The sequence below is a fragment of the Pleurodeles waltl genome, chromosome 1_2 (genome assembly GCF_031143425.1).
Source record: "Pleurodeles waltl isolate 20211129_DDA chromosome 1_2, aPleWal1.hap1.20221129, whole genome shotgun sequence".
NCBI classification, from domain to species: domain Eukaryota; kingdom Metazoa; phylum Chordata; class Amphibia; order Caudata; family Salamandridae; genus Pleurodeles; species Pleurodeles waltl.
Window position 1 is genome coordinate 243,678,748 of NC_090437.1, and position 26,970 is coordinate 243,705,717.

The window sequence follows — 26,970 nt, forward strand, 5'->3', positions numbered from 1 at the left end:
TTTAAAAAAAAAATTCACAATATGTTGCCGCCTGCATATACCAGCGGCGGTGTTCTGTAGTTCCCCCTCATGTTGCAGGCCAGCATCCTCCTCTTCCTCCACTTCAGGGATGTGTGGCTCTGGTTCCAGGAGGGGAATGTTCCTTTTGATGCAAATGTTGTGCAGATTAGCACATGTTAGGATGATCTTACAGACCATCTCCGGGGAATATAGGAGGCTACCACCAGTGATGTCGAGGCACCGGAACCTTGACTTGAGGATGGCGAAGGTCCTCTCGACTATGGTGCGTGTGCTCTTATGTGCGTCATTGTAGGCACGCTCTGCTGCAGTACTCGGGTTGCCAATAGGTGTAATTATCCATGGCTGGATGCCATACCCCTGATCAGCTACAAGAGAAAATGAATGGGATCATGTTGATGTAGCTAGCCCCATTGAAATCACCTTTCATGGCAGTAGTTGTCTTGTGTTGCCTGTGACTCTTTTGTGTTATTATGTCGCATCCTAGGCTTGTAGGATGTACCATCTGCATTGTGTTGTTTCCTTGGCTGAACGAGTGTTTTGCTGCTGACCGTTTGTCAGCAGTATGTTTTGGGATTTGCAGTACGGTGTGCCCTCCCTAGCATTGTGACTTGTGATACAGGTGTCCGTGTGTCTTCACTGGGGGTAAAATGATAGTTCCATACACAGATTCATTTTGACAGTGTTGTTAACACGTTCATATCAATGTACCCTGGACATCCCATACCTTTAGACTTATGCAATGGATTAATGTAAACATCATTGGGACACTTACAATTTGCAAGGTGACATTTAGGCAACCCACTCCACGCGTTGTGATCTTTGACGTCTTAACATTAGACTGTACACTAATTTCCGATGTGTGACAGGTTCAATGGTGACCTAAGAAACATGGCTAGCAATGTCACAACCTCAGTGTGTTCCTGTTCACATGTTGCTGTTGTGGTGTATGTGTTGTGTGTCCTAGAGGGTTGCTGTGCAGTGTGTATATAAGTAAGGTTTTGTACTTACCAACAAGTAGTCCATTGCCATACCGTCCATCCTGGAAGTGTTCATTGATAGTGCAGTGACGGAAGATGAATGAGTCATGGACACTCCCAGGATATTTAGCCACGATGTTGGTGATCAATCCTTGGTGATCGACAATGGCCTGCACATTGTTAGAGTGTATGTGCTTCCTGTTGCGGTAGAGGTGTTCAGTTGCAGCAGGTGGCACAAGGCGTACATGTGTGCAGTCGATTGCACCAAGGACGTGTGGGAAGCCACTAATGAGGTAAAACCCCTGTTTTGTTTCCTGCTGCTTCTGCAGTGTGTTAGGGAAGCAGATGTGGCGTGGTGTAAGTCCAATGATGGCATCCAGTACTTTGGGCAAAAAGGCAGAGAATGATGGTTGTGATATTCCGGCAACCAGGGCACCAGTTGTTTGAAAAGAGCCACTTGCCAGCATGTGAAGTACAGCAAGCAGCTTGGTTTCTGTTGGGATGGTGCGGGGTGTCAGCAAAGTGGGTGCCAACTGTGGTTCAATGTTGCGCAGCAGCTGCTGAATGGCTTGCCAGTTCAACCTGTACCTCTGGATGATGTTGTGTTCCCTGAGGCCATGAAGGGTTGTTCTGGGGCCGGAATATCCTCTCCTGCCTTCTGCGCTGCCTTTGGGGCCCTTGCTGGTGTTGTGGTAGCTGCTGTTGTAGCTGCTGGGCTCTGCGTCTGCGTGCACGCTGGATAAGAATCACCTCCATGTCTTCCTTTTGCTGCTCTGCTGTTGCTTCTGTGTGTTCTGATTAAATACAGGTGTGTTTGCCCCATTTGAATGCCGCCCCTGACCCAGGCGTTTAATTTTGATGCAAATCGGGCTGTGCGTCATTTTCCGGCTCCGCCTCCCGGCCGTGCGTCATTTTTGCCCGAAAGGATAAATACGACACACGGCTGTTTAAGTCATTTTTGGGACGGGAACGCCTACCTTGCATATCATTAACGCATTCGGTGCAAATCTAATTCCATATTTAATTCCCGTCTAGCACCAAGGCCCTGATTTATACTTTTTTTCCACCGCATTAACGTAATTCTTTGACGCATAAGTGGCGCAAACGTGCAAAAATTGGCCCTTATTTATACTTTTTGGTGCAAAACTGTACTAACTCAGTTTTGCACTAAAAAGTTTAGCACCGGCTTGCACCATTTCTGTGCACCAGCCGGGCATCATATTTATGGAATGGTGCAAGCCGGTGCAAAGGGTAGGCTAGAGTAAAAAAAAATTACTTTAGTCGGGTGGGGCTGGCAGTATAGAAGAAGAGGGTTTAGCTCCAAAAAGTGACTTTAGGCAGGTTAGGTTAAAAAAAATGACTCTAACCAGAATAGCGTCATTTTATGGTGCTAAACCTACCATGCCACATGACTCTTGCCTTAGAAAAGGCAGGAGTCATGCCCACCACCCCAATGGCCAGCACAGAGGACAGGGGTCCCCTGGGCATGGCCATTGCACCCTGTGCCATGTATGGGGGCCCATTTCAGGGCCCCCATGGCACTTTAAAAAATAAAATGCAATCTTACCTGTACTTACCTGGGATGGGGTTCCCCATCCTCCGCAGTCCCTCTGGTGTAGGTGGGGGTGCGTCTGGGGCCTGGGGAGGGCACCTGTGGGCCTATTCCATGGTGTTCCACCATGGAAATAGGCCCACAGGTCCCCTAATGCCTGCCCGAACACAGGCTTTAAAAAATGTGCCAAAGCAAGTTTTGCCCCATTTTTTGACCTCTCCTCCCTCCCTTGCACCATTTTTGCATGGGAGTATAAATATGGCGTTAAGGCCATAGAGTCATTTTTTGCATGGGAACGCCTACTTTGCATCTCATTAAGGCAAGGTAGGTTTCCATTTCCAAAAAATGACTTTAACTCCATAAATTTGGTGCTAGACGGCTCTAGCACCAAAGTATAAATATGGAGTTTGTTTTGCACTGAATTAGAGTAATAAAAAAATATGCTAATTCAGTGCAAACAGAGTATAAATATGCCCCTTCGCATCAAAACATGATGCTAATCTGGTTAGAGTCTTTTATTTTGACTCAAACCTGCCTAACATCATTTTTTTTAAGCTAGCCTACCCTTTGCACCGGCTTGCACCATTCCATAAATATGGTGCCCAGCTGGTGCTAAAAAATGGTGCAAGCAGGTGCAAAACCTTTTGGTGCAAAACTGCGTTAGTGCAGTTTTGCACCAAAAAGTATAAATAAGGCCCTTTCTGTGATATCATTTGCAGCCATTGTATCAAAAATGGTATTATCAGTGACAAATTGCTTTCCCAGTGAACTCTCGTTACCATCGGCAACATCAGATGACACCATAGTCTCTTCTGGTTCTGATTTAAAGTTTAAAGCATGTACGCAAAAATGTCTTTGTATGCAAGTCAGAAATAGGAACCCCATGATCTCTGTTCCATCATCCCTTTCCTTCTAACAGAACAAAAGCTTTTGTAGTTCTAATCATTTTTGTGGGTTTAGTAAAATTAGGGCTTGATTTAGGTCTTGGTGGAGGGAATTACTGTCACAAATTTGACGGATTTCCCTTCTGTCGTATTACGATCCCTTTATCTCCTCTGGAGATTGTAATAAGACAGATAAGTATTCCCTCCACCAATACCTAAATCAGGCCCTCAGACTCTCCTTTATTCACTTTGAAAGGTTTTTTAATCAAAACTCAATGATTTACAATTTTTTAACATTTTTACTGTGATTGTAGTTGATCTTCTGCCTTTCTTGCATTCAAGTAACTTTTTCACTCACTTCTCTGATGAACTCCATAGAAATGGAATCACTGTCTCAGATGTGGCATTTTTAACCTAAGAGTATTACAGCCATTGGGAAAAATAATCAATGACAACCAAAAAATATATTTTATCCCTAGCTAACATATTAAATGGCCTTGAAAAATCAAAAGCCAATTTGCCTCAAGCCTTGTAAGGAAATGGCACAGGATAAAAAGGTTTAGAAGTAGTTTTTCAATGTTTATTTGAGACCACGCATTCTGGGCACTTATCAATAAACATATATGTTTGTTAATCTAACCCTGGCCACCGAAATTGTTGTCTTATCCTTTTGCACATAATTAAAATACCCATGTGACCTTCAAGAGCAATTTTGATGATTTTGTCTCTCAACTCCTAGAAGTAACAAACAGCCCATTCCTAAGGCACAAATTATTCTCACAACATAGTTCCATGGCAACTTCACAAAAAATGAAGGCCACCCTGTCCTAATGTAATAACACTTTTTGTAGAGTTTTGTTTCTGTTATACTTCCCTCACATGCAGTTAAAGCATCAAGCACAGCCACCACACATTGAGGCCCATATTTATGTTTTTTTTGCGCCACTTTTTGATGCAAAAACGGCGCAAACGTACAAAATACAATTGAATTTTGCAAGTTTGCGCCGCTTTAGCTTAAAAAAATGACACAAATGCGGCGCTAAAAAAGTATAAATATGGGCCTCAGTGTCATGATCTGTAGCAAAATCATCTACAACAGGTAACGGCATGTGGGATAAACAGTCTGCACATCCATTTTTACCTCCTTGGATGTATTTAACCATTAAGTCATACTCTTGAAGTTTTGCCAACAAACAAACTGAACAAGCAGATGCCTTACCTACAACATTCCTGCTTAAGAAGTAAACCAAAGGTTTATGAACAGTGCATACATTGAAGCTGTTATCCCATATTTAAGCCCTACATTTTTGCACCACCCAAACACGTGCTAGAGCTTCCCGCTGTATGGTGCTATCATTACTTCCAGCATTGGTGAGTTTCCTACATGCACATGCAACAGTATTCTCCTATCTTTAGACCTATTCCCCAAACACTGCTCCTAGACTTTGTAGAGTGGTATCAACAGTGATTAACTATTTACCCGAGGGAACAAATGGCTTAAGGGCAGGAGCATTAATAACTTTTTTCTTTTACATTCTCCAAGATTTTTTTGTGTTTGTTCACTTCAATCAAATGTATTACCTCTCTTGAGTAGAAATTGTAAAGGCTGCACCTTTAAAGCTTAACTGAGCACAAACTGGGTTTAGTACTCACACAGTCCATAAAAAGAACATAGAGTATCCTTATCTAACAATATAGGTGAACTCTTAATAGCCTCCACGTTATACATTTTTGGTTTTATGCCATGTTCTGAAATGGTGTGACCCAAATATTTCACAACTTGGACCAACAACCTGCATTTACCAGGTTTAACTGTCATGCCTCTTGTTTGTAACACCTTAAACACTTCCTCCAAAACAAGGAGTTGCTCTTCTTTGGTGTCAGTGAAGATCAATATTTGATCCTGAAAGGCTTGTACATGTGGCATATTTTCGAATAAAGTGTCCATAATTTTTTGAAAAACGCTTTTTGTGTATGCAAGATCGAATGGTATGCGTAAAAATGTGAAGGCACCAAACAATGTTACAAATGTTGTGAGTGATTGAGATTCATCATTCAGTGGAATTTGGTGATACACTAAATGTAGATCAACAGTGGAGAAGTATTTTGAACCATCGACATTCGTGATCATCTCCTGTACATGGGAAAGCAAATGACAGTCCACCACAGTGTTTTTATTAACAGATCTCAAATCAATGCATAACCTCAGATCCTCTGTCGTCTTCTTAATGAAGAATATGAGAGAAACCCATTCCAGGGAATTATACAATTAGTCTAGCAATTTTTAAAATCTTGCCTGACACTTATGGGCACTGGCCTAACTTTATGAACTCCAGGTACAGCATCTTTCTTTAATGTAATTCCATGTTGAAACCCATGAACTGTGCCAACTGCATTTTTGAATACCTCTGGGAGCTTAGAGATCATATTCTTCATAACATCAACCTCAGTACTTATAGGTAACACTGGCATATCTCCCAAAACAATGGGAATATCATGTCCTGGTCACATTATAATGCATATCTTGGCCAAATATTTCCATCCCATGATGTCCCTTCCAGCAATTGCCACGAAGACCTTGGTAACAGTTTGTCTACCTATACGTTCCAAGGATGACCAGAAGAACCCTAACAGGTTAGTATCCTGTACACCAAAAGCCATGGGATGGATGTTAGTTTGAATTAGATCAAAAGATTTTGACCATAGTTTGTAAAATGAAGAATCTGCCAAGATCGTGACCAGTGCTCCAGAATCAGTTATGACACCAAACACTTTACCATCAACAATTGCTTTACAGAATGGTCACTGTCAGGCCTGCAAATCCAAATATGCTCCAGAACCCACATCTGGCATTTAGTAAAGTGTACTCCCAAGCAAATCACCTACCCTTGCATGGGCCAATGATTGTAGTTGCTTTGGAGGGATGTTTACTTGAGACAATGCTTGTTTTAAAACTCATGTAGGAATCTGGGGCACATGTCAACTTGTTACCTGAGCTTGGGCATCCTTATGACTCATACTGGTTCAGACTGGGTGTGGCCAGGTGCAGCAGATGTTTAAAGCCATACCAGTCTTGAGGTGATTGCTTGCTGTCAGAGGTCTTCAGATGCATAGTGGGATTCTATGCTATGGATCGCTTATTCCACAGTCCAGTGATGTGGATGCCTATCCTAGAAAAGAAGAGATCAAGAAGATCAGCATAATAAAAGACAGTAATGTGATGCAAACACTTGAAAGGCTTCTTACTGGTTACCTTTGATGGTTGATTACCAGATGTTCAGACAATCAGCGCGCACTAGAAGGGCATGTATGGTGGAGAAGTGTGGCTCAATGGTTAGAGCGGCAGACCCAGAAGCAGAGATCTGGTTCAAGACCAGGGTTCAAGTCCCGCTTCGGCAGGTGTTGGGCTCAATTCCCTTTGACCAGATAATTCTTGCCTCGGTGCCTAATCTAATTCATGGGTCCCACTCTGCAACTCTGGGCAATAGCTTGCTTAATCTCCACAACAGCCCCAACAGCGCTTGGATCCCTGGGGGTGCCCAGGAGTGGGCACCTCACAGGGAAAAGCCAGGAGGGGTTCCATAGCGGTATGAGTACAGCGCCTTGAGACCCTAACGGGTGAGTAGTGCGCTATACAAGTGCAAATTTACATTTTATTAGTGTCCTTGGTTGCTTGAGTACTTGCTGTCTGCTGAATTTTGAGCGCATGTTGAACAATTGTTATTTTAACGATGTACTATGAACATGTTTGTTGTTGAGTTTTATGTAGCATTTTTTTTAATACCAATCATTACCTATGATAAAGAATGCTCAGTGCTTGGCACACACGAGTTTCAAAACGTAAATCAAAGGTCTGCAATTTCTATGTTCAACTGCCACTGTAATGTAACAGTGATGTAATCAATTACATACAGACGTGATCTTTAGTATATTAACCTATGCTCTCAGTGTGGTGAAAACACTGAGCTGTGTTCTTCGATACTAACATGCTGCTCTGATTAATCACTGAATAATTGATTTTCGTTCTTTATCGCCTGTTAGATGTCTATGATTATGAGTGTGAGTGTGTTTTAGAAAGTCTCATTAAGACCCAAAAAGCAAGACGTACACTGAACATCTAGAATACTTTAGGTAGGTCTTCCAGTAGGGCCACATTGACTTGGAGAAAAGGTGGGATGTAGATAGTATAGAAGGCTAAACATTGTATCTGAATGCAGGTTCCATGCTGTTTCTTGAAGATCTCTAGAGAGAAGAGCGAGCCATCAAAAGTGGGAAAGGGGACCCCAACTGGTACACCTAGTTTGTGGGAATTGGTGAAGAGTAGTTTTAGTATGTTGTTACATGAAAAGTTTAATTTGACTAAATGTTTAATTCATCATAGGAGATATCTGCTCTTCGTAGACCACCGCTTGCCATCCTGATTCTGCCAGGTTATATCCGTTGTTTCTCTCTCTCTCTCTTCCATCCCCTTTCCCCCAGAAGGTTCCCGTGCCGATCACATACAGTAAGCAGGAGCCATACAACGTCTAGGTGGAGTTGGGAGCAAGCAACTTGGGTCAGCATTGTATCTCTGTGGGCCGAACAGGTTAGTGCTTGACAGTCCCTTAATATATTTTATGAAAGTTGTGTTTGCAGGTATATCTACCATCAATAGCATACATGAAAGTTATTGGTAGTGTCATCATGCATTCCAAACCCACTGATACTGTTTATTTTAGCTTTGCTGGAACCACCTCCACTGGCGTATGCACTCCTTCTCACTGCCTGAAAATGCCCCACTTTGCAACATTTATTACACCTTTTGCTTACAGCAGAACAAGATGGATTATTTCCTATGTGGTATTTTGAACCACAAAGGAAACAAACTTGCTGACCCTTTTCACTTTAAACTTTTTGGTGTTAAGGGCAAAAAACTACCTTCTCCTCTGCAAATCAATTATTAGGGGTTTGATACCCATGATTTGACATGACCTGAGTGGTAATTATGGAACGCTCTATAACCTTGGCAACATTTATTATTTCCAACAGTTTGAGATTCCAACGTGTTAACAGACGCTCTTGTATTTCTTTTTTAAAGAAAATAAATACAAATTGGTCACGTACATATACATCTGCACTATTTCCTAATTCACATGCCAATGCCAGCACTCTTAATGAAGCAATATACTATTCTACAGTTTCATCACTAGACTGCTTCCATTTTGAAAGGTTCAACCTTTCCAACAATGCACTTGACTCTTCGGTGTACTGCCTTCTCGTTCACTCCATTCTTTCTAAATACACTTTTCATGAAGTATCAGCAGTTGATAGTGCAGGAGGCAAGTTCTCTAAAACTTGCTGTCAAGCTACATCCAAATAATAAAATAAAAGACCCAGTTTTATGACTGTCGCAAATCTATTGGCAACAATTGCAGTCAAGTAATTCTCAAAAATACGCAACAATTAACTCCATTTTGTGTCTGGTTTATCTTCTTTCTGTAAAAAGAATGGTGGTTGGATGACCCTCTGGCATGTTGACATGCTACACAAGGCTTTATGATAAATATACAATTGAAAGCACTAAAATAGTTTAAGAATATTAAGAACAAAAATTAAATAAAATTTCAGTTAAGATCAGAAATCTTACCACAGAATAGCCAGAAGTATATGAAACCGACTATCACATCAACGAAGTGTGATGTGTGCTACAAATGCAAGAAATGTATATGTAGAAAAGCCACAAAAAACTGTCAGTCAGAGTTAAAGGAAAAATAATCCAGTATCCTAAATTGAAATGCCCCCCCAGCGATACAGAATTTACATGCCACATGATACAGTGTAAAAGATGATGAAGTACATGGAGCTTTTTGTCAGCTAAAGCCACTCAATACTCCGAGCTGCACCCAAAGCTGAGCCTGAGTGTTCTAGATGCAGGAATCAGCACACCACACCCCTTTAGGACCTACTACCACCCCACGCCCATTGACATACAGATTCTTGGAAGATTCCTTCTTCCAAGACCTCGTTGAAGATCCACACATGCTGGACTGTGTATTGAACTCGATGCAGGGACATGCTCCAGACTGTGTGTTGAGCACAATGCGGGAACAAATGAAGTGTGCAGAAGTCTCTTCCATGTGAAGTTAGATGCGCTGAACTGCACATCATTTAAACAGCCCTCCTCAGACCATCAACAGACAAGCATCACATGCTGACATGCACGTTGGAAACTCACAGTCAGAAGATTAACTGCAAAGAGGAAATCCAAGTAAAACCTCCAAACACAATTTGAAATGTAGAGGTTCTGTCTTGCCTTTGAACAGGCTGGTGCAGAATAGAGAATGCCCAAACAGTTTATCGATTGGTCTTTAGTGAGAAAGCTGGAAAAACTAAAATCGGCTAGTACCCAACTTCTGGTACCAAATCATGTAGTATGAAGGAACCAGTCATAATAAGTGCAGGAATACCAGAAAAAAGCATCCAAACAAAGCTAAATAAGTGTGTACGTTCTTTAAGGAAAGGACCCACAACTGCTTTGATCACTAGCCAGAATCTGAAGTGTACATGCAGCTGAAGCTTACCCCCAGATTCCAGAACACAACCAGTGCTCGGCATGATCCATATTCTAAGCAAATCAAAACATAGCATATGTAACAATACCTAAGGACTGCATTCTTGAACATTCAAATACAACTTCGATATTACACTCTCCAATACAGATAAAACAACTCAACAGAATTACATCACATTTAGAAAAAAAATTGAAATTATCTCAGAAAGCTTGCTTTCTGTGATTATGGTGTAAACCCATTTAGCCATTTTGAAGAGATTAGCATTTAAAGTGAGGCTCAGATTGGGCATGAAGGTCTTAAATTATTGGGTACATCTGGACTATTTGTCCCCAGATACAATTTGTTTGGCCACTTTAATGGGAACTAGTCAATACTTATTGACTGGTCGAAACATGAACAATAGGTTGTGGCAGCCAGTACCGTACTCGGTGCCATGGACCTCATTGAAATGCATTGTACTGAATGCCAGGTTTAGACAGTCACAAATAGGAGAACACATAGAGGATGTTAACAGATTTTAGCAGATCATAAATTATTTGTTAGTGGTGTTTCTACTCATCTTAGGAATTCTGGCAACTTCACAGGTGATTTTAAGATTTGAAAAGTGCAGTCTTTCTGCTGGGATTTGATGAAACATTTCTGAAAACATTTTTATCTTATGATTTTCTCATTGAGGTTATGGAAGGTGCTTCAGAAGCTCAAATAAAAACATGAACGCTAAGTTCACTAACTTCCTCAGCAATATGAGAATAAGTATGGTATTCTGCAAAAAAAGCAGTTTTCTACTTCAACCTCCCTGAGTGATGCTAACATTCTGTATTTATGATCAAATTGTGGCACACTGTGAATCATCTTGATGATCAAAGCTGCAAAACCTGAAAGATTTTCTTTAGAAATCAACAAAACAAGGATGTTCTTTTTTATCATTAACATTACGATTAGTGCTGAAGAAAGCTAACGTGAGTCACATTTTCTATGAGTTCTCAAATATGTACTCTACCCAATTTAGTAAAATATTCTGATATGCAGATTGAAATGTGTAATTCCAACATCAGCAGCACTCTGTCGGTTCCCTAGTAAACAAATGCAGCTTTGCCATAGAGTTCTAACAAACAGCTAGAGTGCTAACACGTTATTTTCCAGGCAAAAGTGAGGCACTCCAGAATGTCATTTTGTTGCAATAAGAGCTATTGAATTGAAAGCATTACCTTAAACCCTTAACTCCTGGACCTTCAATCCCCCCCGCCGAGTGCTGAGCTCATTTTTGGCTATTTAGAGTAGTTGCACTGAGGCCCCCATAACTTTTTGTCCACATAAGCTATCCAAGCCAAATTCTCAAGGTACCCACGGTTTGAGGATACCCCTGGAGGAGACTGAGAAATTAGCCAAAATACAGCTAAAATGTAGTTTTTTGGGGAACAAAAGGGAAAAGGTGCTGCAGAAGAAAGCATCTCTTTTTTTCCTGCAAATGGGATCAACAAAGGATTTGCGGTGCTAAAATCACCATCTTCCCTACTTTCAGGCACAGGCAAACTTGAATCAGAAAAACAAAATTTTCAACATATTTTTGACATTTTACTGGAACATACCCCATTTTTACTATTTCTTTGCTTTCAGCCTCCTTCTAGTTAGCGACAGGAATGGGTGTGAAACCAATGGTGAATCCCAAACAGCTAGAAATTTCTGAAAAGAAGACAAAATTATAAATTTAACAAGCAGTCATTTCTGTAGATTTTTCAAGGTATTTCTACAGAAAGTGGCAGTTGAAATAAAAAAGTATTGAAGTTGAGTTAAAAAAAACAGCCATTTCTGTCTGTGTTTTCTTCTGTAACTTTTTCCAGCTATGGTAGATTATTGAAAGCAATATATTGTTACATCTGCTGGACCCTTCTGGTTGACGGCATATATAGGGCTTATAGGTTCATCAACATACCCAAGGTACTCAGAGACAATAAATGAGCTGCACCTTGCAATAGGGTTTCATTGTATACCTGGGATACAGCAATTCATTTGACCAAAGATAAAGAGTGAAGCATGGGTATCAAGGAAACCTATGTATTTCCAAAATGGTTACAGGATAAGGAGTTTAGAAGCAGTGGTTATTTGCACATCTCTGAATTTAGGGGTTCCCATATTAGCATGTGAATTACAGGGCATTTCTCAAAATGACTTCTTTCTTAGACATCGTCTTACATTTGGAAGGCACAAAATGTAAAGAAAGTGTCCCAATAAAAATGGTACCTCACTTGTGTTGGTAGGCCTAGTCCCCACTACAGGAAATTCCCCAAAACGCAACATGGACACACCGCTTTTTTCCAATTAAAACAGATGCTTTTTCTGCAGAGTTTACCTGTGGATTTTGGGCTCTAGCTCAGTGCCACTTAGGGAAACCTACCAAACTCACATATTTGTAAAAACTAGACACCTAGGGGAATCCAAGATGGGGTGACTTGTGGGGCTCTGACTATATTCTGTCACCCACAATCCTTTGCAAATCTCAAAATTTGGCAAAAGAAACAATTTATCCTCAAATTTCGGTGATGAATACTGCTGGAATCTAAGGGTAGCCACAAACATCCTTCCACTGAGCATTCCCCTAAGCCTCCCAATTAAATTGGTATCTCACTTGTGTGGGTAGGCCTAGTGCCCGCAGCAGGAAACGCCCAAAAACGCAATGTGGACACATCACATTCTTCAACTGAAAACTGACTCATTTTTGGCAAAGAGCCTAGCTGTGGATTTTGGCCTCTAGCTCTGCCGGCACTTGGGAACCTAGCCCGCCTATAGGGGAATTGGGGTGACTTGTGGGGTTCTCGCCAGTTTCTATCACTCAGAATCCTTTGCAAATCTCAAAATTTGGCAAAAAAACACACTGTCCTCACATTTCAGGGATGCAAAGTTCTGGAATTTGAGGGGAGCCGCAAACAACCTTCCACCCAGCATTCCCCGAAGTCTCCTGATAAAAATGGTACATCACTAGTGTGGGTAGACTTTGGCCCTCATTACGACCCTGGTAGGCGGGGGAGAAGTGGCGGTAATACCGCCAACAGGCCAGCGGAAAACAAATGGAATTTTGACCATGGTGGTTACCGCCATGGTCATCTGCCACTTCTCCACTCCGACCGCCAGGCCGGTGACGACCACTGGGCTGGAGACTTCAGTCTCCAGCCCGGCAGCCGTCACCAGACCACCGGCGGTATCAGGACCCTGCATACCGTCATAGATTTCGGGTGGGTTGGAGCCGCCACGAAATCCATGGTGGTAGGAATTTTCAGATAGGGGTCTCCTCACCCCTCTCCCCCATGCCTGAGTCCTCCCCCAACACCCTCCACCCCCCTGGCACCCCCAAAGGTGGCAGGACCCCCCTCCCCACCCTCACCCCCAACATGCACATACACACACCCCTACACGCACACATACACTACAACACATACCCGCACACATACAAACAGACATGCACACAGACCGACCTGCACACATGTCCAATACACACAACACACCCCCGCATGAATACATGCACTCACACACCTCTCCTAAGTACTCACATGCACACCCCATGCACGCACACAACACACAACACCCCCTCACCCCCCTCCCCTAATGGACGCTCAACTTACCTTGTCCGTTGATCCTCCGGGAGGGGACGGGATCCATGGAGGCTGCTCGGCTGCCAGCACCCCATCACCAGAACACCGCCACGCCGAATCATGGGACGTGATTCGGTGGGTGGTGTTCTGATGACGGGCAGTGGAGGTCGAGCAGCGTCCACTTCCCCGTATGGCTGCTGGTGGCTTTCCGTCCGAAAAAGGACGGAGGGCTGCCAGCAGTGATAATACGCTGTGCGGAAAACCACCTGCACTGGCGGTCTTCAGCGCGGCGGTACCTCGGCGGTCTTTAAAAAAGATCGCCGAGGTGGAAATGAGGGCCTTAGTGTCTACAGCAGTAAATGCCCCAAAACACAACGTGGACACATCACATTTTTCCAATGAAAGCAGATTCTGTGTTAGTCAGAATTCTTTGCAAACCTCAAACATTGGCTAAGAAAACACATTTTCCTCATATTTCGGCAATGCACAGTTCTAGAATCTGAGGGGAGCCACAAACACTCAAAATTGTACCTCACTTGCATGGGAAGGCATAGTGCCCATTACAGGAAATGCCTCAAAACACAACGTGGACACATCAAATTTTTCCAATGAAAACGGACACGTTTTGCAAACTGTTTCGCTGTGGATATTTTTACCTCTAGCTCAGCTGGCACCAAGAGAAACCTAGCAAACCTATACATTGTTGAAAACTAGATACATGGGGGAATCTAGAATGAGATGACTTGTGGGGCTCCCAGTAGATTCTGTGATCTAGAATCCTTAACAAACCTCAAAATTTGGCAAAAAAACACTTTTTCTCAAATTTCAGTGATGGAATCTTCTAGAATCGGAGGGGAGCCACAAACACCCTTCCACCCAGCATTCCCCCAAGTCTCCCGATAAAAAATTTCCACGGCAGGTAAAGGCCCAAAACATACTGTGGCGATAATAATAACTGAGATGAGTGGACTAATTAGTCCTAGGTTCTGGAACCATTTAGCTAAACCTAACAAACCCAGACATTCTAAAAAAATAGACACCCAAGGTAGTCCACTGAGGTGCGTCTTGTGTGAGTTCCCCAAAGTTTTTTTACCCAGAGTACCCTGCAAAAGTGAAACGTTGACTAAAAATAGTACTTTTTGTTGCATTTCTGTGAAGAAAACTACAGGAATATGCATGGATCCTCAAACATCTTACCACCTAGCATTCCCCGATTTTTCCCGATAAAAATGGTACCCCACTGGTGTGCCTGGGCCTAGTGCCCATTACAGGAACGCATCACACATGGGTCAATGGTAGTCCTCGCATGACGGCTACTATTGACCCTGGAGTGATCCATTTCTGACATTGGCACTAGGCACAGACACACAAGTGAGGTGTTTTTATCAGGACAAGTGGGGAAAAAACTGGGTGGTAGGAATTTTGGGGATCCCTGCACATTCCTGCAGTTTACGTTTCACCTTTGCAGGGTAGTTTGAGTAAGAAAACTTTGTGAAATCCACACACACCACACCTTCGTGGACTGCCACAGGTGTCTAGTTTTCAGAAATGTCTGGGTTTTGTAGGTTTCCCTATATGGCCGCCAAGCCCAGGAACAAAGGCACAGGTGACCGTCTTACAAAACCAGGCTGTTTTGTGATAGGTAATTTTGATTTCTCTACAATATGTTTTTGGCTCTTCCCAGTCACGGTCACATGACTACCCACACAAGTGAGGCAATGTTTTTTCTGGGGGCTTAGGGGAATGCTAGGTGGTAGGAAATGTGTGGCAGATTCCAGGACTTTCCCTCATTGAAATGCTAGGAAAATGTATTTTTAAGCAAAGTTTGTGATTTTAAGAGAATTCTGGGTGAAGGTAAACTAGTGAGAGCCACGCAAGTCCTGCACCCTTGGACTCCCCTCTTACTAGTATGTTAAATTTAATCAACCACTCACAATGGTTGGTTTTAGCACCTCCAGAAATTATGATTTCAACGCATGAATACTTATCAAAGTATCTGAATACTGAAACCAATCCTTCTGAAGTTGAATCATAAAGCCACTTAATGGCACCAACGCCTTATGGCCCATTCACACGCCATTCACGCACAACACACAACACTTTCATACATTGGCCAACCAATCACTGCACTCTCATCAATTTACCGCCTCCAGACAAGGGCCCATATTCATTCATATGCCTCAGGGTGGAATAAGTTTGACTATCTGTCAAGTAACTGCCTCCTTCCTGAACATTACCTAAGTCATGGGTAAAGAACCTTAACTAATGGCTTCCATGACAGCCAGATGATTCTCAGAAAGACATGTTTTTTATGTGCTATTAGCTCACTCACTGTGATAAATCCAACTCCTTCCAGTCTGTAGATGCAAGTTGGGGGTTTCCGAGCATGCCTTGAGAAGCCTATACCTCGAAATGAGCGAACATATCTACCTCTGAATCTGAGGCAGACATAATGGTAAATACTACCTAAGGTCTCTAAAACAAGAAGTCAAACAAATATCCTGTGGGACTCAATCAACAACACTTCTACTTTTTGCTTTGAAAGTGAAGCTACAAATTGAGCTTGCACACTGTGCAACCCCCGCTGTGCATGACTGAAGGCCATGTGTGACATGGGGTTGGGTGGTTATAGGGAGTTGGATTAACATATAGTAATTAAAATTACTTTGCAATAAAAAAATAGAAATTTACTGAAAAAAAAATGTTACAGGGACGTTAATGTTAGGAAGCTGGATTTAAAAATATATTGAAATTCACTTTGAAAACCAAAAGTTACAGGGACATAATAGTTAGGCTCACATTTTAAATGTACAAAACCTGTAAGCTTTGTTTTATTTATTTTTGCAGTAACCAAAACCAGAGAAATAACTCAGCAGTTATAGTTAGAGATATGTCAAATAACTATAGCTTGCAGCCCAAGGTAACTATAAATCTCTCCTCCGCCATGCACAGTTTTATCTTCAATAATTTAACTTCTAATGTTTCATTGATGTTTTTACTGATGTTGTAGAAGTTGTCATGAGTGCTATAATATCTGGGGTTAGCAGTGAATGGCGAGGGCGCAAGCTATAGTGACCTTAAGCCAGGAGTCATAGTTACATCAAAAAAATCTAACTGAAGAATTTCTCTGGTTTGTGTGAGTAAATTCAGAAACTAACTATAACGTCCCTGCAACATTTGGTTTTTAAGTGAATTTGTATTTTCTTATAATTCTATTTCCTAACTATAACGTCCATGTTTTTTTCGAATGACTTTCTATGGTTTTTTTTAACACAAATTGATTTTCATTACTATACTTTAATCCAACAATCGTTGTGCACAGCTTTTGGCCATGCACAGCAGGGGTTGGCTGCAAAGTCTGGCCTGTGCCCAATCCCTGCAGCAAGCCCTCCTAACCACCCAACCATGCACTGTGCACGCCTTTGGCCGTGTGCAGCGGTGTTGGCCACAAGGCCTGCCTCTCTGGGTGTGATAATAAGTGTGATAGAGTGTCTCTGGGTGGGAGAGTGGGTGGGAGATTGTCTGGGTGTGAGTGTAGGTGTGGGAGGGTGTATGTGGATGTGAGAGTGGGTATGAGAATGTTTATGTGGGTTTGAGAGTAGGTGTAAGTGGGTGTCTCTGGGTGTGATAGTAGGTCTTAGAGTGTCTCTGTGAGTAGGTATGTGAGTGTCTGTATGGGTCTGTGAGTGGGCACTTGAGCCTGAGTGCGTCTGTGAGTGGGTGTATGAGGTCTAAGTGGGTCTGTGAGTGGGTGCATGAATGTCTGAGTCTCTGGGAGGGTGCGTGAATCTCTGAGTGGGTTGGTGAGTGGAAGCATGAGTGTCTGAGTACATCTGTGAGCGTGTGTGTGTCTGTGTGGTTTTGTCAAGAGCTAAGTGAGTGACTCGGCCACAAAGGAACCTCACCTTCCCTTTTATCCAAAAAGAGTTCACAGCTTTGCTCAAAATATATACCTATGTGGAGTTCTTTGTGCTTCCTTCGGTAAATGTTCAGTATGTATTCTACACTACAGCTGTCTAATGCTACAGCTGTGTAGTGTAGCACAAGGAAATATCGCCAATGACTTTAGGTGCTTTGTGGCAACATGATTGTTCCTGTTATGTCTTTCTCTAGGATTCTGTGATAAGATGAATCCTTCGATGGAGAGGCCAAAGAGAATACAAAGACGTAAATCTTGAACAAAGCAGGTTCCTTCCTCTTATCTCTATGATAGAAGTGCTTCTTTGTTTTGTAGAGAAGTCCTCATATTCCTCTGCATCAAGAACATGCCACCAAAATCATCAGCAAATGCACAGGGGGGCCTCTTGGTAAGCTGTACATCCATCCTGGCAAAAGGCAGGAAGACCTTCACTTATTACTAGTGGACAGTGCAGAGCCAAGGGGGCGCAGTTTCCGATGATTTGCACATTTGCTTATTTGTAGCAATTTAAAGGAAGAACCATGGACTCTAAGGGAGGTGGACCCGCCCCTGGGCTGATTTGGGCCCCAGGGACGGCATCCTCTTGGACCTGGCAATAAACAAATGGAGGAAGGGACCCCCCTCTCCAGGCCGATTTTGGGTGCCCTGGGACCGCATCAACTAGGGCCTGGCCATGTCTCCTGGGTACCCCCCAGAGCACCCAGTATGCAATGAATACCCCCGTGGTCCCAAACGGTTCCCCGCCTCCTCCGGGAGTTGGCATTGCTATTGGGCACAGGGAGGTGCTAAACATGCAGCTCCTTGTGTCCAAGACCAATCATTTCATGTCTTTCCCTGCTCCCATCTCTATGGGCAGGAAAGGAGATGAAACATCTGCTTCCAGCATGGGCAAGCACTTTGACAGCTATCGCCCACTGGAAGCAGAGTGTTTGTTCTGACTTGATGGAAGCTGGGGGTATGCACGCCGGGACATAGCCGGCTCTGGGGGTGGCGTTCTCCAGGGCCATTATTGGATGTTTTTGTCATCTGAAAAGGGGACACAGAAAACAATGAGCAGTTTGTAATGAGCATTAATGAAAATGATTTAAACTTGAAGTTCACTAGCAACATCGGGGTCAAGGAGATCTAATTTCTGGATGTAAAGATGGGGGTTGCACAGATTGGAGACATCAGTGTTTAGGAAACCTAGTGTGGGATACAGCATCCTACATGCCTCCAGGTTTCACCACAAACCTCTGATTGAAAGTATACCTTATGGGGAACTCCTCAGGGTTATAAAAATCTGTAGTACAGGAAATAGATTTGAGAGTGCCAAACAAGATGTGTTTCAGAGGTCAAGTAATAAGGGATTTAAGAATGGAACTCCTGAAAAGGTTGACAAAAACTTAGAGAAACTATAATGTTTAAACAAAGCAGAGTTATACAGAAAATACAACAGAGCTTTATTACTATCTGTAGTAACACATTCCAGAGTCAGAGCAGCTTTAAGCAAACATTGGCATCTCCACAAAAGTGACCCAGTCATTGGAGATGAATTGCTAAGACACCCTCCAATGACACTTTAGAAGTAGATCAATGAGGGACGCACTGGTTGGAAGCGACACTCAACAAAATAAGGGAAAAGATACTTGGTTAACAAAGGGTGATGACTTTTTGAAGTGCTCCAAGTGCAAGGTGAATAAAAATAAAGAGACCATCAAGAAAGTGGATTTGTGACGAAAGGTATTGCATGGGATCAGAGGGCAATATAATTGCAAGAATGATTATGCTGTGTGCATTCTAAAAAGTTCATAAGAGAAATCTGCAGTATTTAAGAGAGATCAACAGAAGTATTTTTTTTTTAGTTTCCAGGTTACGTTGTTATACATTTTTTTAGGGTGAGTTACAGAGAATACAATAGTAGACATAGATTTGAGAATATGAAAGGCATTAAGTGACAATTGCACTGTTCATGATTTTTGATACCTGTTCTGTAAAGTTATGTGGTAATCACTGTTTTATATTGCACTATAAATGTTTGTTACACATATGGTGTGGGCGGTGTCACGTGATAGGTTTAAAAGTCAAAGCAAAATGGCGAAATGAAGCTTGGGAAAGGCACAATTTGCCAAAATGCATTTTGTTCCCATAATGACTTAGCGGGTTTACCTAGCGGAGTACCTGTCTTCTTGGTACAGTGAGAAGGTAGTGTGGCATATGAGACGTGGTGGTGAGGTGTAATTCCAAGCACTGCTGATAGTCAGATGTAGACTGGCATTGCTGAATGCAGAAGTGTGTGTATGTGTGTGAGTGTGTGTGTGTGTGTGTGTATGTGTTTGTGTAGCCAACAAACAAAACAGAAGCATTTCAGCTTTTTCACCTTTTTCAATGTAACCAACAATGACGCCAAACGCCTTTTTAAACCTTGTAATCAAACCACCGAAAATTCATCAAAATTGACAATGGCCATTGACAACTCACAGATGTAAGAAAACAGGTGACCGTCTCACAATGTCTATTCTTCCGCCCATCGGCCGCTGTCATACTATGCATACAACTTCATAGTACATTCCTTCATGTTTTATCGCCTTTTCATGATTACTTCATGATTAATTTTAGCTCCGTAATAATGTTAAAAATCATCAATTGTATCATGTCCATACAATGAGCATATTAACAATTCTGAAAATACAGAGGAACTAAAAACTAATTATAGTAAGACATTTGTGGCCATATTATCATGACCCAAATACATTGTTTGCCATTTTGAATATACATGTGGTGAACATAGATCTATAACTATCAACTCCTATACTTGCATTATCTCATATTAAACAGAAAATTACTGACACTGATCACTTCCATCATGTTCATAATACAATCCCATGTCAAAAACATAATTACAATTAAAAATTAGGTGAAAAATATATCCATCCATCTTTATTATCAACAATCTCACCCTGTGTGGGCTTTCCCAAGTGATTCATATTCCCAACTTGATTCGTATCCCCTTAGATTGACATGTACCTATCAAAACAGGGGAAGCTAGATCACAAATATAAAGATAGGATGCAAAAAGGTGGAGGAGGAGGGAAGGTGGGGGGTGAGAAAAATACTACTAGCCTGCATCCGATTCATTGAAAGCACGGAGTCCCCTTGATTCTGCTTGAAAGTTAATTAGTTGATCCAAAAAGTTAACCTCCATATTGCATATGAGTTGTCACTATTCTGAAACCCCTGGATTAGTCACCAACATGTACCCAAAGCTCCTTATCACTATTGAGGCCTGTTGGAATCTTTGTTCGTGAATTGATTATATATTTGGATTCCATTTGGCCCAATGCCTTTGTCCTGTTCCCACTTCTATCCTTTTTGGGTACCAGATCTAGATAAAACAGCCTAAGGTGTTCCTGATCACCCCAATGCAACAGCTTAAAATGTCGGACTATTGGGTATGTAACATCCTTGTTCAGAATTGCTTGCATATATTCAAGCATTCTCTTTTTTACACAGTGTGTCGTGCTCCCAATATATCTATTTTCACATGGAAAAAACAGGCAGTACACTTTATACTCTGAACTACAATTTAGAAATTTAGTAATCCTACCTTTTTTCCTAGAGCATGGTATGCCATATTTTATGGCCGTATAACTCTTTTTGCAGGCTTTACAATACATACAAGGGAAAAACCTGTAATGTTATGATTTGGCTTTGGACCATCGGAGATAATGGTTATATACCACCTAATCCTTCAATGGTGCCGCCCTTTTATAAGTCCCTGCGGTTGTGCTCCCAATAAAGAGCCTACGACTGTATCAGCTTTGAGTATTTGCCAGTTCCTTTTCAAGATATTGTATTTTGTTGAAGAATCAAATGACACACAGAAAATACATAATTACTGACAACTTTCAACATTCAACGTCAATGATTGGTAATCTGTAAGCTTGTCACATATCACTTGTGCACCAGAGGATGGCACAAACAAATGGTAACCATTTTCTCATTGCTTTTCCAAGGGAAGGTGTGACCTCTGAATCTATTGCCATGCTCTGACATAGAAAGCTATATTTTCAAATGTTTACAATTTTGTACCAACTACACATCATTTCTCCTGGGACACTTAGGAGGCACAATAAATCTGAAAGTGGAATTCAGGTATTCAGGTAAGCCATGTAAATGGCAATCCATTTCAAGGAATAAGGCCACAACCATGTTAAAGTAAAAGACAGTTAAAAAAATTCAAACATTGGTTCACCCACTAAGAGTCATGAAAAGGAGCAGACAGACGTACCTTAGAAAAATGTGTAAAGTATATCAGTCATAAAACAGTCAAAAAAGTCACACTACCATGAACATCCCACAATGAATTTAAAAGAACAGAAAAAATGTAATAAGGAAAATGACACCAAAAGAGAAAAATCCAAAAAGGGGAACTAGATATATAAATTTTATATATGTAAGGCAAAAAGATCAAAGAAGAAGTAAAACATCAATTAGTAGAGAATGTTCATTGTTGGCAAGTACCTAGGTGTGATTTCAGGCTGACCACAACAGAGCATGGTTTAGACACACCAAAACTGGTTGATCCTGGTCAAAGATTTTGTCTCCTGGCTCTGGGCCCAATTTATATGTTGGTGGAGAGGGAGTTCTCTCCCCCCAACATAGTGGTCCACTCACCTGATATAAATTCAGGTGGACCATAGGTTTAGCTATGGCGGTGGCTACCCCATCACTGCTGTGGCCAAACTTCTCTGACACCCAATCAAGTAAGGGCCTTTTAAGAATTTGCTATATGTCCACCCATCCACCCAATTAGGATGGGCAGACATATAGGTGTTGTTGGAAAGTTGATAATTTGTAAGGGCAGGTAGGTACCTACACTTAGCAGTAGGCCACAAACCCCCACTAAGTCCAGTCAATGTCTTGGTAAATTAATTGTTGCTCAACCCTTGGTACCTTGGCACACAAGTAGTTAGGCTTATGTTAGGAGACAGGTGTGTAAAGCAGTTAATATGAACAAAACAGTAAGTAAAATACAACACACAATAAAAATCCAACACCATTTTATAAAAATAGGAAGTATGTTTATCTTTAAATTGACATCAAAATGACAAAAATCCAATGTAGGGAACCAGAGATATTGATTTATAAAGATTAAAAGTAATACTAGCACTTAAAAGCAAATAGTGCTCAGAGAGTTAAAAAAAAGGTTGCACTGGACAGGAACAAAGTCCAGAGGTCAGGCCACCCATGATGTAACGCTGTTACACTTACTTTCAGAAACGTTTCTTTATTCAGGAAAGGGGTCCACATTACCAGACAAGGGTTGAGATGCTCTGGTTTGCCTCTTGGGGACTCGGACTACAACTCCCACAATGCACCTTTTCAATTTATGGAGCTTTTTACAGCAGTGGCTTCAAACCTCTGGATCTTCTTCAAGAGTTCCTTTTCAGTCCTTAAAGCGTCCACAAACTTAATCCAAGTTTCCATAAGCTCTGAATTGCTCCTTGGCAGTTGGGGCTTCAATTCCCAGAATTCAGCTTGTCAAAATCCTGAAATTGCCGCTGGACGCTGGTCAGCTGGGATCTTCTTGCAGGACTTGATGCAGGGGACTCTTGTCAGCTCTTTTGTATCTGTAGCTTACAGTTAGTCCAATTCGGGAGTTGCAGTAGCAAGGCAATGTCCTTTTCTCGGTGAAGCCCAAATTGTGCAGATGATGTAGTCCTTGTGGGTGCAGTTCTTCAGATGGAGACAGGGCTTCAGCAGGGCAGTCCTCCTTCTCCAGTATCTTCTTCCAGCAGGGATGTAAATTGTGGGGCAACTCTGCCAGATGTATCCTTGCTCCTGGGTTGGGAAGCAGAGGGGTGCTTCTGTCCAATGGGATGCTGACAACCACCCTCTGGGGAGACCACTTCCTGTGAAGTATGGCAAGATCAAACCCGGAAAACAACATTTTCTAAAAATCCACCTTGGAGAGAATTCTTCCTTGGAGGTTAGATCTGGCTGAGTCCACCCACTGGCATGGCTAAGTCTCCATAACACATGCCTTTTAGTACCCTCCTCATCTAATCGTTGGGGCCCGTATTTGTATGGGGGAGTAGGAAATCGGGGAGGTCCAGTTTCTGTCCCATGGGGCTATCCCTCTTTTGAAGACCAGTTTGGCTACCCTTCCCCCATCCTGCTCTGCTATTTGCTGCAGCAATTCTCCTCCCACCAGATGCTTTCTTTTCCTCAGCCACACCTCATTGAGGTAGCCTGGCTCAGGCTGCCAGAAGCTGACCAATCAGGAAGGGCACTACTGGGTTGAATTTGGTAACTTTCAGAAAGATTTCTAAAACCCTTTTCCTGTGCTAGTTATATTAAATTCAATATTGGCAGGTTGTTGGATTTATTATAAAATGTCATTTGGTACCTAACTTTACATATTTAGTTCATCTCCATTGGAAATAAGACTTTATTATTTTAAAATAAAGTCTATCAATGTTAGCCTATGAAGCCCATTGACTACAATGAGGAAAAACAAATTTGGCTGTTTCCCCCTCACCATGGCTTTTAAAACATCTTTTATAAAGTCCCTGCTTACATTTATACTTCACTCAACACTTGGGGCACCTAGGGTAGACCTTAGCAAGGGTTTATATACAAAAGTAAGGTTGTTTGAAACTTTGGAAGTACTTTTAATTCCAAAGTCAAATTTGGGGTTAATTTGAACTTTAAAGCAGCCAGCAAAGCAGTCCTGCTTTACAATGACACTGGACACCACAGCAGTGCACCTATGGGTGCACTAACTATACTCGGGTCCCTAAACCTACATGCTCTACCATATACTAGGGACGTGTACGTAGGTTGACAGAGCCAATTATAATTAAGCCTAATTTGCACAAATCGTTTTAAACAGAGCACTGGCCCTAGGATTTGTTAGCAGTGCCCAAGGCACAGCCAGAATCAGAAAATACCAGTATCAGCTAAAAATGGGGGTAACAAGTGAGGGGGCTTCTGCAATCATTCCAGTTTTCTCACAGCTGGTTTTTTTATTGTCTGCCACTGCCAGGGAAACCCTGGTAGTGAGGGACATTAAAACACCAAAACTGACTCTTGGATAAAAACAGACATGGTGAGGGGAGTATTATCTTTTTTATTTTGAAAAAGAAAATCTTGCTTTGGGATTTTCATTTTGAAAATAAAAAATAAAACAATTTAATAGAAGGTTTCGTCCTGTTGCTGAAGCCCTGCACCAAACTGCAAAAAGCAATGATAGGAATCACTGTGATGGTGGTTTCTGCCAATGCTTTGGAAAGAACCACCAGCTTGGAATTCATTTATTAATTCGGCCAGCAGCATCTCCGCTAGTGTGATGAAGTAATTTACTCCATTGCCCTGTTGGAGAAACAAGGCATCCACTCAATTCTAAAGTGGGCTCCTAGTCTCTAAAATGAAAGTTGAAATCCTGCAGCAGACATAGTGGCTGGATATATCTGCCAACATCCTCTCAAAAAAGTCAGATTGCCCCTGGACGAGGTCCCACCTAAACCACTAAGAACTCTGATTGGAGAATATTTACATTTCATTGTCATCAGTGTCTTCAGGCTGGGAAGGTACTTTTCACTCATTCATACAATCAGGATTTCCATTTTTGGATTTAGAGTTTGGCTTATAGTTTGGGAGATGTGTTTGGGCTGTCAAGTATCTGTTCAATGTCTGACTTGGATTATGGTGATTTGATGTACCAAAGTCTGTCAACCATCAGTTGCATCTGCTGCATTTTCCTTCCTCTTTGTATGAAGTTATACTCCAAACATGGTGGATGGCCACTATTCTGTCCAATATATTTAGGGGCATACTTAAGAACCCCTTGCACCATGTTAGCATCACCATAGCATAATTTTTTTACGCGGCCCAAGAGTGCCTTTTTCCCAGTGCCATATTTGCAAAGTGACATAGTGCCTCCAGTGCGCCACTTTGTAAACCCTTGCACCTCATTATGCTTGCACCAGGCATAATGTATGCAAGCGGGGTGTTCCAGCGCTAGAAGGCTCGTAAAAATGGGACACTGAAATGTAACCGATTTCACTGCACCATTTCTGGCATCCTTTTTAACACCTGTTCAGAGCAGGTGTTAAAATGATGCTCCCATAGAAACCTATGGGCCTCTTGTCCCATAGGTTTACAAAATGTTACGCTAGTGTAGCAAAGTGCCACAATAGTGTCAAAATGTTGATGCTATTGTGCTAACAACCACTGTGGTGCGCCGTGTTATAAATACGTGGTGCCATTAGGTGCCGGGGGTCGCAGAAAAAGTTGCACATCATCTCTGATGCGCCACTTTTTCATAAATATTGGCCCTAGAGTATAATTTCCATTGATGGAAATATGGCTTACAACCTCTACACTTGTGTTGGAGAACAAAAGGCATAAATGGCCAAATCTCATTCAAGGCAACCACAGAACAAACATACCCCTGCTGGCCCAAAACTTTATTTTTTAATGCATATAATTCACTGTTAGAAATGGGGTCTTTGGTTGGAAGTCAGGTTACACTCTGTCCAAGCAAGGACCCTCACTCTAGTCAGGGTAAGGGAGAGTCACACTCAGTTAACCCCCACTCACCCCGTGGTAGCTTGGCACGAGCAGGCAGGCTTAACTCAGAAGCAATGTTTAAATTATTTGTACCAACACACGCATTAACTCAGTGAGAACAATACAAAATGACACTACACAGGTTTAGCAAAATAAGAAATATTTGATGTAATTTTTATGTAATAAAATGTAAATAAACAAGACCAAATACGATCCACAATATACAGTTATAAAGTTGGTATTAAGCGGTCTTGTGACGGAGTCGTTTTCTACAATGCGACTCCAATGGTGCTGTTTATGGAGTCGTTCAAACCCCAGGTACAGTACCTTACCAAACAAGTAGAAAACAGGCTGGTGTGCGGGGCTGGGGAGAGTGAGGTTGCTGGATCCAATGGGCCGTCGGTTCCCGTGCTATGAGGCAGAAGGGCAGAGGAGTCGGGTAGCGGCATTGGGTCCTCACTGCAGAGCGGTGGAGGTGAAGCAATGTCGGTTGCGAAGTCGGGCTCTCGGTTCCGGCAGGCACGAAGTCTGGCAAAGTCACGATGCTGTGGGGTGACCTCACGGGGTCGGGATGGTGTCACAGGGCCGCATGTGCTGTGATGGCATCGGATGTCGTGGACGTCGGACTTAAGACACTCAGAAGTCAGCGAAGTTGGGTGGGATCAGCGGCTGCAGCGACGTGGACCCTAAATGGTCGGGGTCCTTGCACTCTGCGCGGTCCATGGCCTCGGGGCAGGCGGAATTTCGGTTCGGGGCAGCAGCGTCCTTTGTGAAGTCGCAAGGCAGCATATGGCATCGTTGGACAGGTTTTTCACTAGAAATTCTCTTCCAGGGGCCCAGGAACAGGAATGGCACCCTCTGGCAAGCTACAGCCCACAGCCTGCAGACTCAAACTGGTTGGTGAAGCCTTTGCTGTCTCTGAG

The 26,970-nt window shown here is 42.3% G+C and overlaps 1 long non-coding RNA gene across 1 annotated transcript in view; it reads left to right on the forward strand.

The window, feature by feature from the left end:
• The window catches only part of LOC138295470 (uncharacterized), a 619,554-nt gene that overhangs the window by 474,678 nt on the left and 117,906 nt on the right, over positions 1-26,970 (forward strand). The window contains exon 3 of the long non-coding RNA XR_011203606.1: positions 7,914-8,019. This is a non-coding gene — a long non-coding RNA (uncharacterized lncRNA). The remainder of the gene's footprint in view (positions 1-7,913; positions 8,020-26,970) is intronic.